Below are 12,542 nucleotides of genomic sequence, written 5' to 3' on the forward strand. Positions count from 1 at the left end.
ACAGCCTCTGTACATGCTCATTATCGCACCCCAAGTTTTTTTATGGTGCCAGGATACTTTCAGCTCGGTCGTGGATGATAAAATCACGACTTTGTAAAATAGTGCTGCAATAAATATAGGTGTGAGGAAGGCATTTTTGTATTGCGTTTTGTGTTTCTTGGATATATTCATAGTGTGGTATAGCTGGATCATATGGAAGCTTAATTTCCAGGGTTTTTTTTTTTTTTTTTTTTTTTTTTTTTAGCAATCTTCCTATTTTTTTCTATAAAGGCTGAACAAATGGCATTCCCACCAGCAGTGAATGAGAGTTCCTTTCTCTCCACATCCCTGCCAGCACTGATTGTTCTTGTTATTTGTTTTGTGTGCCAGTCTCTGTGGTATGAGATGGTAACTCGTTGTTGATTTGATTTGCAGCTCCCTGATGATTAGTGATGTGAAACATTTTTTATGTGACTTTGGCTATTTGTATTTCTTCTTTGAGATATTGTCTGCTCATTTCTTCTCCAAATTTTTTTGATGGGGTTAGATTTTTTTTTTCTTAAGTTCTGTCAGTACCTTGTATGTTTTAGATATGAGCCCCTTATCTGATGGGTATTGGGTGAATAGCTTAAAGGCCATGAGAAAATAGCACATGGCAATTAGGGTCTTGTAGTAAAGCTGAATTTCTCCCAAAACTTCAATTGACTGCCAGTGGATCATTTCTTTGACTTTACCCTGATACCTATAGACTAGCTGGCTGAAGGGGCTGCAGGTGCTGAGCAGAGCTGAGAAAGGACTCACCACCATCTATCCACACCACTAAAATTTAATAATTAATAAAACAGTTTCTGAGCTGTTCTTCAAACCTAAAAGTGTGTCTGTCTGGGTGCAGTATTCTAGGTGAAGCATTCATTTCTTTGGGTTTTGTCACTATATCCCACCACTGCCTTCTGGCCTTGAGGGTTTCTTGTGACAGGTCTGCTGTAAATCGTAAGGATACTCCTTTGAATTTAATTTCCCTTTTGGATCTTGCTGCTTTCAGTATTTTATCCCTATCTGTGGAATTTGTCATTGTGACTAGGTTTTTTCTTGGAGTGCTTTTATTTAGGTCTCTTTTAGCTGGTATTCTTTGGACATGCAATATTGGTTGTATGACGTCTTTAGCTCTAGAGTTTTCGCTGTAATGACTGTTGATTCTCCCTGAGGATTTTCTTCCTGGGTCTCTGGGACTCCAATGATTCTTATGTTGTTTCTGTTGAGTTTATCAATAACTTCTATTTTCATCTGTCCTCATACTTTTAGAAGTTTATTCATTGTCTGATCATTTACTTCAAGGTTCTTTTCCAATCTCTTTGCTGAATGGAGTTGCTCTGCATCTAATCTTCCAGATCACACTGATTCTGTCCTCTGCTGCTGTTACTTTTTTTGGAGAAACTTTTCATTGATTTTTCATTTCATCTACTGAGTTTTTCAGTACTGTTATTTCAGTTTGGAGTTTTCTGCTTTCTATCTTTGTGATCTATTCAGCTCATCTATGCTTTCTTTGAGTTCTATGAACATCCTCCATATTTCTTCTCTAAATTCCTTATCTGAGAGGCCAACTAGGTGGTTGGCACTTTTTGGGTCATCAGAGCTGCCATCTTCATTCTTTGTGTGTGGTGTTGGCCTGCGTTATTTCCCCATTGTCATGCTTGTAGTGTGTTTTTTTCTACTTGTTTGGTGGGGTTCATAGCTAGAAGATGTGAAGTGAAGCTGAGAGGCTGCATCCCTCTATCTCTACCTTCTATGGGCGATATAGCTCACCTCTGAAGAAGTGCCCCAGGGAAAGATGGGCAGGGAGGATAAAAGTCCAGGACACAGGAGAGCAGAGAATGTAGAACTCATAATGTTTGCCATGTTTTGTTTTTGTTTTTGTTTTTGTTTTGTTTCTTAATTTCTTCCTGGGAAATGCTAGATTCTACCGCCATCTTCCTTCTCAGCTTGGGTGATGCTCTGCTTGACCTCCAACCCCCACAGCGAGCATGAGCACTGAGTCTAGTCAACTAAGTTTTGACAAAGGAGTTGAGAACATGAAGTAGAAAAAAGACAACGTCGTCAACAAATGGTGCTGGAACAATTGGATAACCATATGTGGAAATTAAAGTTGGACCCATATATCTTATACAAACGTGAACTTAGAGTCAATCAATGACCTTGAGATCAGACCTGATTCTCTAAAGAAAACAGAGGAAAACATAAGGAAAATGCTCTAAGATCTCAACCTCAAAGGAGTCTTCAATAATATCCCAATGACAAAGTCTATAGAATCAAAACTTTCCACATAACATCAAAAATAAAATAACTGAAATTTGTTTTGTTTAGAACTTTATTTATTGTAAATAAAATGATAAAATTAAATCTTGAATAGGGGCTGGAGAGATAGCATGAAGGTAGGACATTTGCCTTGCATGCAGAAGGACAGTGGTTCAAATCCCGGCATCCCATATGGTCCCCCAAGCCTGCCAGGAGTGATTTCTGAGCGCAGAGCCAGGAGTAACTCCTGAGCGCTGCTGGGTATGACTCAACAAAAAATTAAATCTTGAATAAAGTATTACTTTATTTGCATCAAAATTAGAAATAGTTTTGGACAAGGAAAGCTGGAACATTGAAACTTTTATGATATCCCCTTTTCTTTTTATTTTGACCTTAGAGCTGTTTTAAGCATCAAAAAAGGAAATTGTTAGTAAATCATTTTATATCAAATACATAGAAACATTTTCTATATTAATATGTATTATTAATATGATAGAAATAATAAACAAAATAATTTATAATAAACATTGTTAATACATAAAAATTAATAATATAAATGCTAGAATTTCTTTTTTTTTTTTTTTTTTTTTTTGGTTTTTGGGCCACACCCGGCAGTGCTCAGGGGTTACTCCTGGCTGTCTGCTCAGAAATAGCTCCTGGCAGGCACAGGGGACCATATGGGACATCGGGATTCGAACCAACCACCTTTGGTCCTGGATCGGCTGCTTGCAAGGCAAACGCCACTGTGCTATCTCTCTGGGCCCAAATACTAGAATTTCTAATACAAAATTAATATTTTCTATGTATGTTAGAAATATAAATATTTTCTATGTGTATTGTAAATAATATTTTGATCAATTACAGATCAGCTAAACACTTTATGATTTAACTAAGAGTCAAATCATAGAATCAAATATCAGCACATGGCAATTCATACACAGGAACAAATTTCTATTGATAAGAAATCTACTCTTTCCAAAGAAAGTAAAACTGTTCTATGAATTATGAAAAGGCTGTCTCCATGTGCATTCTCTAATAGTATCTGAAGAAATTGTTGTTCTGATGCCTCCTAATGTACTTGCTTCTGAATTAATAATAGATTTCCAACTTCTATGCACTTACCTTTAATAGTCAACCTTTTATTGTTCAGCAGGCTGTCAAGATATACAAATAACATGGTTTTCCTTTTATTTATTTCTTTATTACTTGATATTTTCAAAAAAGTCTAACAACTTTATTATGACTTATGTTAAAATATCTACTTAAAGTGCTTAGCATCATGGGAAATATTTTATTCTCTCTCAAAGTCTTACGTGGAATTAATTAACTTTACCATTAACTCTACTTAGAAAACCCAAGCAAATCTTATTTCACCCTACCTTCTCTCTACTTCAGCATTTACTTGCTTTTAAAAATATCCAGATGAAATTTGAGATAGAAATACAATCCTTTGTAATTTAGAGAGGAAAAATAATTGCTTTTTTAAAAAGACAAAGCAGGCCCTTAGAGCCCAAACATTAAATATGGTCATTAAGTTGTTCTCAGTTGATTCTGAAATAATGTTACAAGGACACCACAAATAACCTTTGAAATGGAAATATATTGTTATGATTCTGCTCTACCCTAGAAACTGCTTGACTTAATAATCTTGGAATCAGCTCAGGAGTCAATATTTACTGATTTCTCATGGAATATGATACTTAGTAAGGAGAAGTACCACTTCTCTATGCTGATTAAACCCCAATCACCTTTCTGTTTAATCCTAGGAATCAGAGTAGGCAATTAGGGTAACACATGCCTACTGTCTGCAGGGGTTATATATATTATAATATTATAATATAAATATATTATATTTAAATATAATATATTACTTTAAATATGTTACATAGTTAAATATATTAGTAAAATGTATTTATATTATATTTAAATCAAACATTAGAATGTGTTTACATATTTGTTTGTTTGTTTATTGGTTTTTGGGCCACACCCAGTGATGCTCAGGGGTTACTCCTGGCTCTGTGCTCAGAAATTGTTCCTGAAAAGCTAGGGGACCATATGAGATGCCAGTAATCGAACTGGGTCTGTCCTAGGTTGGCTGCATGCAAGGCAAATGCCTTACCACTGTGCTGTCTCTCCAGCCCCATGTATTTAAACATATATATTTTTTTTTTTTTTGGTTTTTGGGCCACACCCTGTGACGCTCAGGGGTTACTCCTGGCTATGCGCTCAGAAGTTGCTCCTGGCTTCTTGGGGGGACCATATGGGATGCCGGGGGATCGAACCGCGGTCCGTCCTAGGCTAGCGCAGGCAAGGCAGGCACCTTACCTCCAGCGCCACCACCCGGCCCCCTAAACATATATTTTAAACTAACATATAAACATTGTAAATTTAACCATGTACCAAAGACTAAGTAAGGCTAGTGAGAATCTATACTCTTGATTTCTTTCTTTGTATACCATATATGAATGAGATTTACCCAATATTTTTCTTTCTATTTTTGTATTACTTGGCTTTATGTGACACCCTATAGATTATAATGAAAAGTAATATTTTATATTTTCTTAGAGCTGAGTAGTGTGGTGTACCAGGGACCAAATGGGGTACAGGGCATCAAACCAAACCTAAATCAGTTGCATGCAAAACAAGCACTGCTATCACTCTTCCCTATATACACAATATATTTGTGTGTATTTGTGTGTGTTTGACCACACCCAGCAATGCTCTTATGGCTTTGCACTCAAAAATTACTCCTGGAAGATTCAGGGACCATATGAAATTCTGGGGATAGAATCTTGGTAGGTTTTGTACAATCAAATGTCCTACTCGGTGTGCTATCTCTCTGGCCCTATACTGCAACTTTTAAATTCACTCATCTGTTCTTGGGCACTTGTGTTTTTCCTGTTTTGACTATTGTAAATTGTGCTGCAATAAATATGGTCATGCAGATGATCTACACTATATGCAGATATGTCTTCCAACAGCTGGACTTAATTTTTCTTTAAGTTACTAGTTTTTATTGATACTTCAGAAACATTAATGTAATTTTATTTTATGTCAAATTTGCTCTTTGGGAACTGAAAATTATGCTTATTAATTTTCATAACACTATTAATTCCATTTTACATATAAGAATACTGAAACATATAGAAGAATAAGAACAACCTATGTTGGTGTGGATACAGAGGGAAAGGAACTCTCATTCATTACTGGTGGAAATGTTGACTGGTTCAGCCTTTTGGAAAAACAATATGCATATTCCTCAAAAACTAGAAATTGGGCTTCTAGTGCATTACAGCAATGATATTTGACTCATCAGTACCACTCCTGGTAATATACTCTAGGACACCCAAAATGCCCCAAGCAGAGTGGTGAAGTCCTTATGACTTTAGTACTGCTTGAGTAAGCATCACTACATCATTGGATCTGAGCACCAAATTAACAGACTCACAGAGCCAAGCATTAATTGGATTTGGCCTAGAACTGCTAGGACCCCTCCATCCTTATACAGATGTCTATGCACACCAAGTAACTAATAAATGGTAGAGAATAGATTTGTACTTCGGCCATCCAAGCTTATGACCAGTAAGCCTTACACTCAGTTTATAACTGTCTTACCTAGTTAGCAGCAGATTTCATAGAAGTAACTCAGTTTTATAATTGTTAAAAAAATTTTGATATATTTTTAGTAAGATGAATTAACTGTACAAATTTTGGGTAGAGTTATCTAAATTCAAAGTACCTAATATATTAAAAAACAATATTGGAAAAGAGCAAAACTTGAGAACTTTATATCATATTATGTAGTTACACTTCATAAAGCTAAAGAAATTTATAGTAAAACCCATTGTTTTAGTCTGACTTTACCACTTTTGTAACTCATGTTTCTTTTTATTTTTAAAACATTTTTAAAATTTATTTAAAGAAAATGCATTACATAGTTGACATAATTGATAATAATACATTGTTTTAGGATGACCAAAAGCAACATGATTTTAAAAAATAGAAAATTGAAAGAAAAACTAAAGAGATGGAAGAGAAAGGAAAGAAGAATATTTTTGAAAATTATTGAATCACAATGAATTCATTAAAGCAAGTTTAGTATGTTTCTTTTTCTTTCTTTCTTTCTTTCTTTCTTTTTTCTTTCTTTCTCTCTTTCTTTCTCTCTCTCTTTTTTTTTCTCTCTCTCTCTTTCTTTCTTTCTTTCTTTCTTTCTTTCTTTCTTTCTTTCTTTCTTTCTTTCTTTCTTTCTTTCTTTCTTTCTCTCTCTCTCTCTCTTTCTTTCTTTCTTTCTTTCTTTCTTTCTTTCTTTCTTTCTTTCTTTCTTTCTTTCTTTCTTTCTTTCTTTCTTTCTTTCTTTCTTTCTTTCTTTCTTTCTTTCTTTCTTTCTTTCTTTCTTTCTTTCTTTCTTTCTTTTCTTTTCTTTCTTGCTTGCCACACATGTTTGATGCTCAGGGGTTACTCCTGGCTAAGCGCTCAGAAATTGCCCCTGGCTTGGGAGGACCATATGGGATGCCGGGGGATCGAACCGCAGTCCTTCCTTGGCTAGCGCTTGCAAGGCAGACACCTTACCTCTAGCGCCACCTCACCGGCCCCCTTTCTTTTTTTTTTTTTTAAAGGATGATTTAAAAATATAGTAATAACGGTGTGAGAGTGGCAATTGTTGTTGTTTGCATAGGCCCAGCAAAATATGGGGAAAATGAAAAAAAAAAAAAAGCCTTGGACTAAATACAAGGAGACCTTATCCCTGAAGTTTTCTAGCATAAGACTGACTCTGGTTTCAGCCATACTAGGTTGTCCACCCCTAAGTCATTCTCTGTGGTCCCGATGAAAATTTTCACACATAAGCTGTGGTTGGTGTCAGATTTCTGTAGTTAAAGATTCTGGTTTCTGTGCATTTCCTTCATCGAAGGATGTGGAACATCCTCTAGTTTCACCTCACCATTAGATGTGGAGTGTCCTGCTCTGCAAGCAGGTTGTTGCTGTTGCTGAGTCATCTGGGTTTTAAGGGAACACTCTTTGAAGTAAGTCAATGCCAGGGTAGTGGTAGGGTCTTCCCTGGTAGAGGTTTGCTTCCAGGTGATGTTGTAGATAATTGTGGTTGTTGCCATAGATGAACAATGGTTCAGGGATGTATGGGCAATGCCATTCTTCTGAAACCTGAGCTAAGTCATTATGCCAATGTTTAGGGTATAAGGCCTAACTGCATTACAAAATTTATGCTCCTATCTCTATTATGGTATTTTCCAGCATATAAGACGACTTTTGAAACAAAAAAAAAATGTCAACCGAAAATCGGGGGTCGTCTTATACGCTGAGTATATCCCGAAAAATGTTTCAATATGCCACTAAATGAAAATTGTCTGAATATTGCCACAAAACAAATTTTCCAACTCGATCCTGCACCAATCACTGCCAGGCTGCTCGAACCGCCTCTTTAACTCAGCCAATCCAAGCAGGCTTTTTATGCATGCAAATTAGACGATGTTCTGGACCCGAATCTACACTGTCAAAAGCCTGCTCAGATTGGCCAGAGTCAGAGAGGAAGTCTATTATAGTATAACCTTTGAATCTTTGCTTGTTGTGATTGGCTTACTGTGGTACATACAGTTGCAGCACAGGAATGTTCTGTCTGATACAGCGAATATAGGCCTAAACCCATGTTTTAACTCAAAATTAGGGGGTCGTCTTATACGCCCAGTCGTCTTATACACTGGAAAATATGGTAGATAAGAACTTATTTGCATAAGTAATATTTCCCATTTTAATCGCCTATGCAAAAGAGGAACAATGCCACAAAGTATTATAGGTGCCTCTGGGGGCCAAGGAACAAGTCCAACAATCCCCTTAACTTGGTTCTAACATGAATTCTAAAGCGAAAGACTCTTCTATCAGAATTCCTTATTGACCAGATCACAAAATGAAGAACATTGGGCAACATTGTTACTGTATAAGAGGACATTCAATAAGCGTTATAGTGGTTAAGGGAATACATCTAAGATATTCAAAGGAGTTATACATATTTCTTTCATGTTATTAGAAATAGTCAGGGGAGGGTGTTAAATTCAGGACACCACTTTGGTTGTGATTTGGCCTTCTGGAGTCTGCAAAATGACTCCCAGCAGTCCCATATTGGGAAATGTCTTTGAGTGGGGACTAATAAGAAACCTAGTATGGTAACAACCACAGTTACACAGTGAAGGTAGGTGGAGGACAGGAGACCACGGAAAATAGATAAATAGGAACAGAGTACTTGTTTCTTCTCATCCTGAGAGTCTATTTTTTACTTTTTTAGCTGGCTGGCAGCTGGCTTGAGGGTGCATAATGCTGTGCTTCTTGGAGAGCCACGAACTGAGGGTAAAAATGGTTAAATGTAGGGTAATAAGGAGTAAGGGTGAGGGACTAAAGGACTAAGAATGAGCTTCTGGGTGGTGAGCCAGGGGGAAAGGAAAGTATACAACATAGACATTCAGTATATGACAAACAGATTAAACCCAATGATATCTTAATTAATTGTCTATAATTTCCCAGTGTGATTTTAGAATGGACACTGGTAGGAAGGAAAGTTGTCTGCGACTTCCAGAAGTCAGCCCCTCTTGTGCTCTGTGGGGGTTGGGGAAAACCTGGAGTCCCCTTTTAACTCCTCCCCAGCACCCACCTCACTGGCCTTCTTAGCATGCTGCCCAAGGATAGCCCTGGAGTCCATGAGGAAGGAAATGGAAGACACTTGGGGTGGTCCAAGCCCCACACCCCCCTAGGCATGGTAAAATGGCCTTTGGCATGGAGGCCTGCCATTTCCTAGGTTGGCAAAAGCTCCTGGCTCCCAGAAAGAAAAGAGATCCTTAAAGAGCTGGAAGCCTGGAAGTTCACCACCCTCACCCAGACCCTCCCTCTTGAGCCGAGTGGGATTGAGGAAAGCCTGGGGTACCCTTTAAACTTCTCCCTGGCACCCACATCACTGCCCCCCTGGGCATGCATCACAGGAATAGCCCTGGAGTCTGGGAGGGAGGAGATGAAAGGCTCCTGGAGTGGCTCGAGCCCCCCCCCCCCCCGCCCAGGCTTGGTATAAAGGTCTTTGGCATGGAGGCCTGCCATTTCCCATGTTGACAAAAGCTCCCAGTTCCCAGAAAGGAAAAAGATCCTTAAAGAAGCTCATGTTTCAGTTCTAAATTCTTGCCTATTCCAAAGTTATAAAAGTTTTCAATAGAAAATGTTATACTTTAACTTTTGTGTTTAAGTAATATGCTTTTCTAGTCAATGACATTATAGAATTATCCATTATAAGATAAATTATAATATTAAAATTCCTATTAACAAATGTAAATTATTAATACTAACATTTCTTTTTTTTTTTTTTTTTTTTTTTTTTTGGTTTTTGGGCCACACCCGTTTGACGCTCAGGGGTTACTCCTGGCTATGTGCTCAGAAGTCGCCCCTGGCTTGGGGGGACCATATGGGACGCCGGGGGATCGAACCGCGGTCCTTCCTTGGCTAGCGCTTGCAAGGCAGACACCTTACCTCCAGCGCCACCTACCCGGCCCCTAACATTTCTATTATAAAGTATTAACATTAAGACACTTTAACTTTCCAATCCTTTTTCTTTTTTTCTTTTTTGGTTTTTGGGCCACACCCGGCGATGCTCAGGAGTTACTCCTGGTTGTCTGCTCAGAAACAGCTCCTGGCAGGCACGGGGGACCATATGGGACACCGGGATTCGAACCAACCACCTTTGGTTCTGGATAGGCTGCTTGCAAGGCAAACGCCACTGTGCTATCTCTCCGGGCCCCCAATCCTTTTTCAGTACCATCCTATTAACTTTCTGGCTTTACATCTCTCAATATAGTTTTAAGATATCATTTGACTATTTTCTCTCTCATTTTTTTTGTTTTGGCTCTTTTTATTGGCCAGAACTAGTGATGACCAGGGCTTCTCTTTGGCTCTGTGCTCAAAGATCACTTCTGGAGGGTCTGCGGGAACCATATAAGGTGTTGGGATTGAATTTAGGTCAGCTAAGAGCCAGGTAAATGCCCTCTCTGCTGTACTATTCCGCTAGTCCCTGATTCTTTCTTGTTTAGTCATATGCTATTTTGTGTATATTTTTATATGTTGAGTTTTTTTTGAGTTAGTAGTTAGATAGTTTTTTCACTTGATAATTACCTAGTAATATGTACTATTGTTAATTTTTGCTAGAAAGTGGTGCTGGAGAGATAGTACAGTGTATACAGTGCTTGCTTTCCATGCACCAACATAGGTTTGATCTTGACATCCAATATAGTCCTCTGAGCACTGCCAAGGGTAATTCCTAAATGTAGAGCTGCAGGTAACCCATGATAATTGTTGGGTGTGGATCAAAAGCAAACAAAAAAAATCTTTCCAGAATTCACCTAATAATCTATAAAATTCCTCAATTCACTTCGCCAATTTCCAGTAATATATTTACCGATTCTTTTTTTGTTTGTTTTTAGTCATGCACTCTCTGTACCCTTTGCTTCTTGCCCTATGTAATACAATCTCTTGCCCATGCTGCAGTGCTGATGGTCTGGTTTATTTCTTCAACCTTTGACTAAAATTTCTCTGACCCTAATATCTGGTTTCCATTCTTGTCTGTATCACCCATTTCTTAGCTCATTCATTTTAGGAAACATAGAGTTTAATTTATTTGTGAGAAAGAAAACAAGGAAGCCAATTTGTTAGACAGCTGTAATACTATTTTGTAAGATTTTTATTAATATCTTTATTTAAACACCTTGATTATAAATATAATTGTACCTGGGTTTCAGTCATGTAAAGAACACCCCCTTTCACTGGTGCAACATTCCCACCACCAATGTCCCAATATTTTTTACACTCTCACATTTGATTGGTAATTTGACAGTCAAGGAATTAATTGCTGATAGGACTAGTGTGATAACACAGTGGGTTGGGCATTTGTCTTGCATGCTGCCAACCTGAATTCAATCCCTGACATTCTATATGGTCCCCCAAATGCAACCGGGGCTGCTTATAGAGCCTTCCTTTGGCCCCCTTCTAGGTTTCATCACCATTCCAGACTGTCTGACTCTTGCGGCCATTTTAGGTCTGTGTCTGGGTGGGAATAGAAACCGCTGGTCCTTCCCAGGAATCCTCCTTTCCCCAAACTGCTAGGATGTTTTCGCATCAGCATGAAGACATTTAAATTTATATCATACAGTTCCAGGAAAATTGGATCTAGCACTTCTTTCTCTTAGAAACTATGCAGATCAAAACCCAGCTGACCAAACCAATGAACTAGTTTGCAATATTTTTATCATACTTAGATAACCTTGCTTGTTTAGAAAAATAACCTCTAAAGTAGATAAAACTCTAGCCTCCTTTTATACAAAGAGTTCAATAAACCACTTTCATAAATACCGATTCTCCAGCATTCCAAACCACTAAATACAAAGATCAATGGGGAAGCAAAGGAAGATACCTAAAATTGGGAATATAGAGAGAAATCTTGGCAAATTTCCAAGTCCATCAACATGCCTGAGCCAGATAGATGAGGATCTAAAATTAACACTTGATGTTTTAGCTATACCAATAGAGGAGGGCAGGAGAGATAGCATGGAGATAAGGCATTTGGCTTGTATGCAGAAGGATGGTGATTCAAATCCCAGCATCCCAGGTGGTCCCCCAAGCCTTCTAGGAGCGATTTCTGAGTGTAGAGCCAGGAGTAACCCCTGAAGGCTACCAGGTGTGACCCCAAAACCACACACACACACACAGACACACACACACACACACACACACACACACGAAATCGAGAACTCACTAGGAGCGATTTCTGAGTGAAGAGCCAGGAGTAACCCCTGAATGCTGCCAGGTGTGACCCAAAAACCACACACACACACACACACACACACACAACATACACACACACACGCACGCACGCACACAATTGAGGACTCACTAGCCTGTGAAATTAAGAAATATATAGATGAACAAGTCAACCAGTTAAAAAAAGAACTCTTTCAGAAGATGAAAGAATCCATAAAAGGGCCCGGAGAGATAGCACAGTGGCGTTTGCCTTGCAAGCAGCCGATCCAGGACCAAAGGTGGTTGGTTCGAATCCCGGTGTCCCATATGGTCCCCCGTGCCTGCCAGGAGCTATTTCTGAGCAGACAGCCAGGAGTAACCCCTGAGCACCGCCAGGTGTGGCCCAAAAACCAAATAAATAAATAAATAAATAAATCCATATAAATGCCATAAGAGTAGAATAACACAGGTGACAAATTGCATAGATGAACTTGAAG

General features: G+C 38.3%; 1 protein-coding gene across 1 annotated transcript in view; it reads right to left on the reverse strand.

Moving 5' to 3' along the window:
- The window catches only part of UBE2V2 (ubiquitin conjugating enzyme E2 V2), a 738,183-nt gene extending 726,009 nt beyond the window's left edge, over positions 1 to 12,174 (reverse strand). Inside the window, exon 1 of the mRNA XM_049775779.1 lies at positions 12,169 to 12,174. The gene's annotated coding sequence lies outside the window, so the exon portion shown is untranslated. The remainder of the gene's footprint in view (positions 1 to 12,168) is intronic.
- Between the last annotated feature and the right edge of the window lie 368 nt (positions 12,175 to 12,542).

This window comes from Suncus etruscus, chromosome 6 (genome assembly GCF_024139225.1).
Source record: "Suncus etruscus isolate mSunEtr1 chromosome 6, mSunEtr1.pri.cur, whole genome shotgun sequence".
NCBI lineage: Eukaryota > Metazoa > Chordata > Mammalia > Eulipotyphla > Soricidae > Suncus > Suncus etruscus.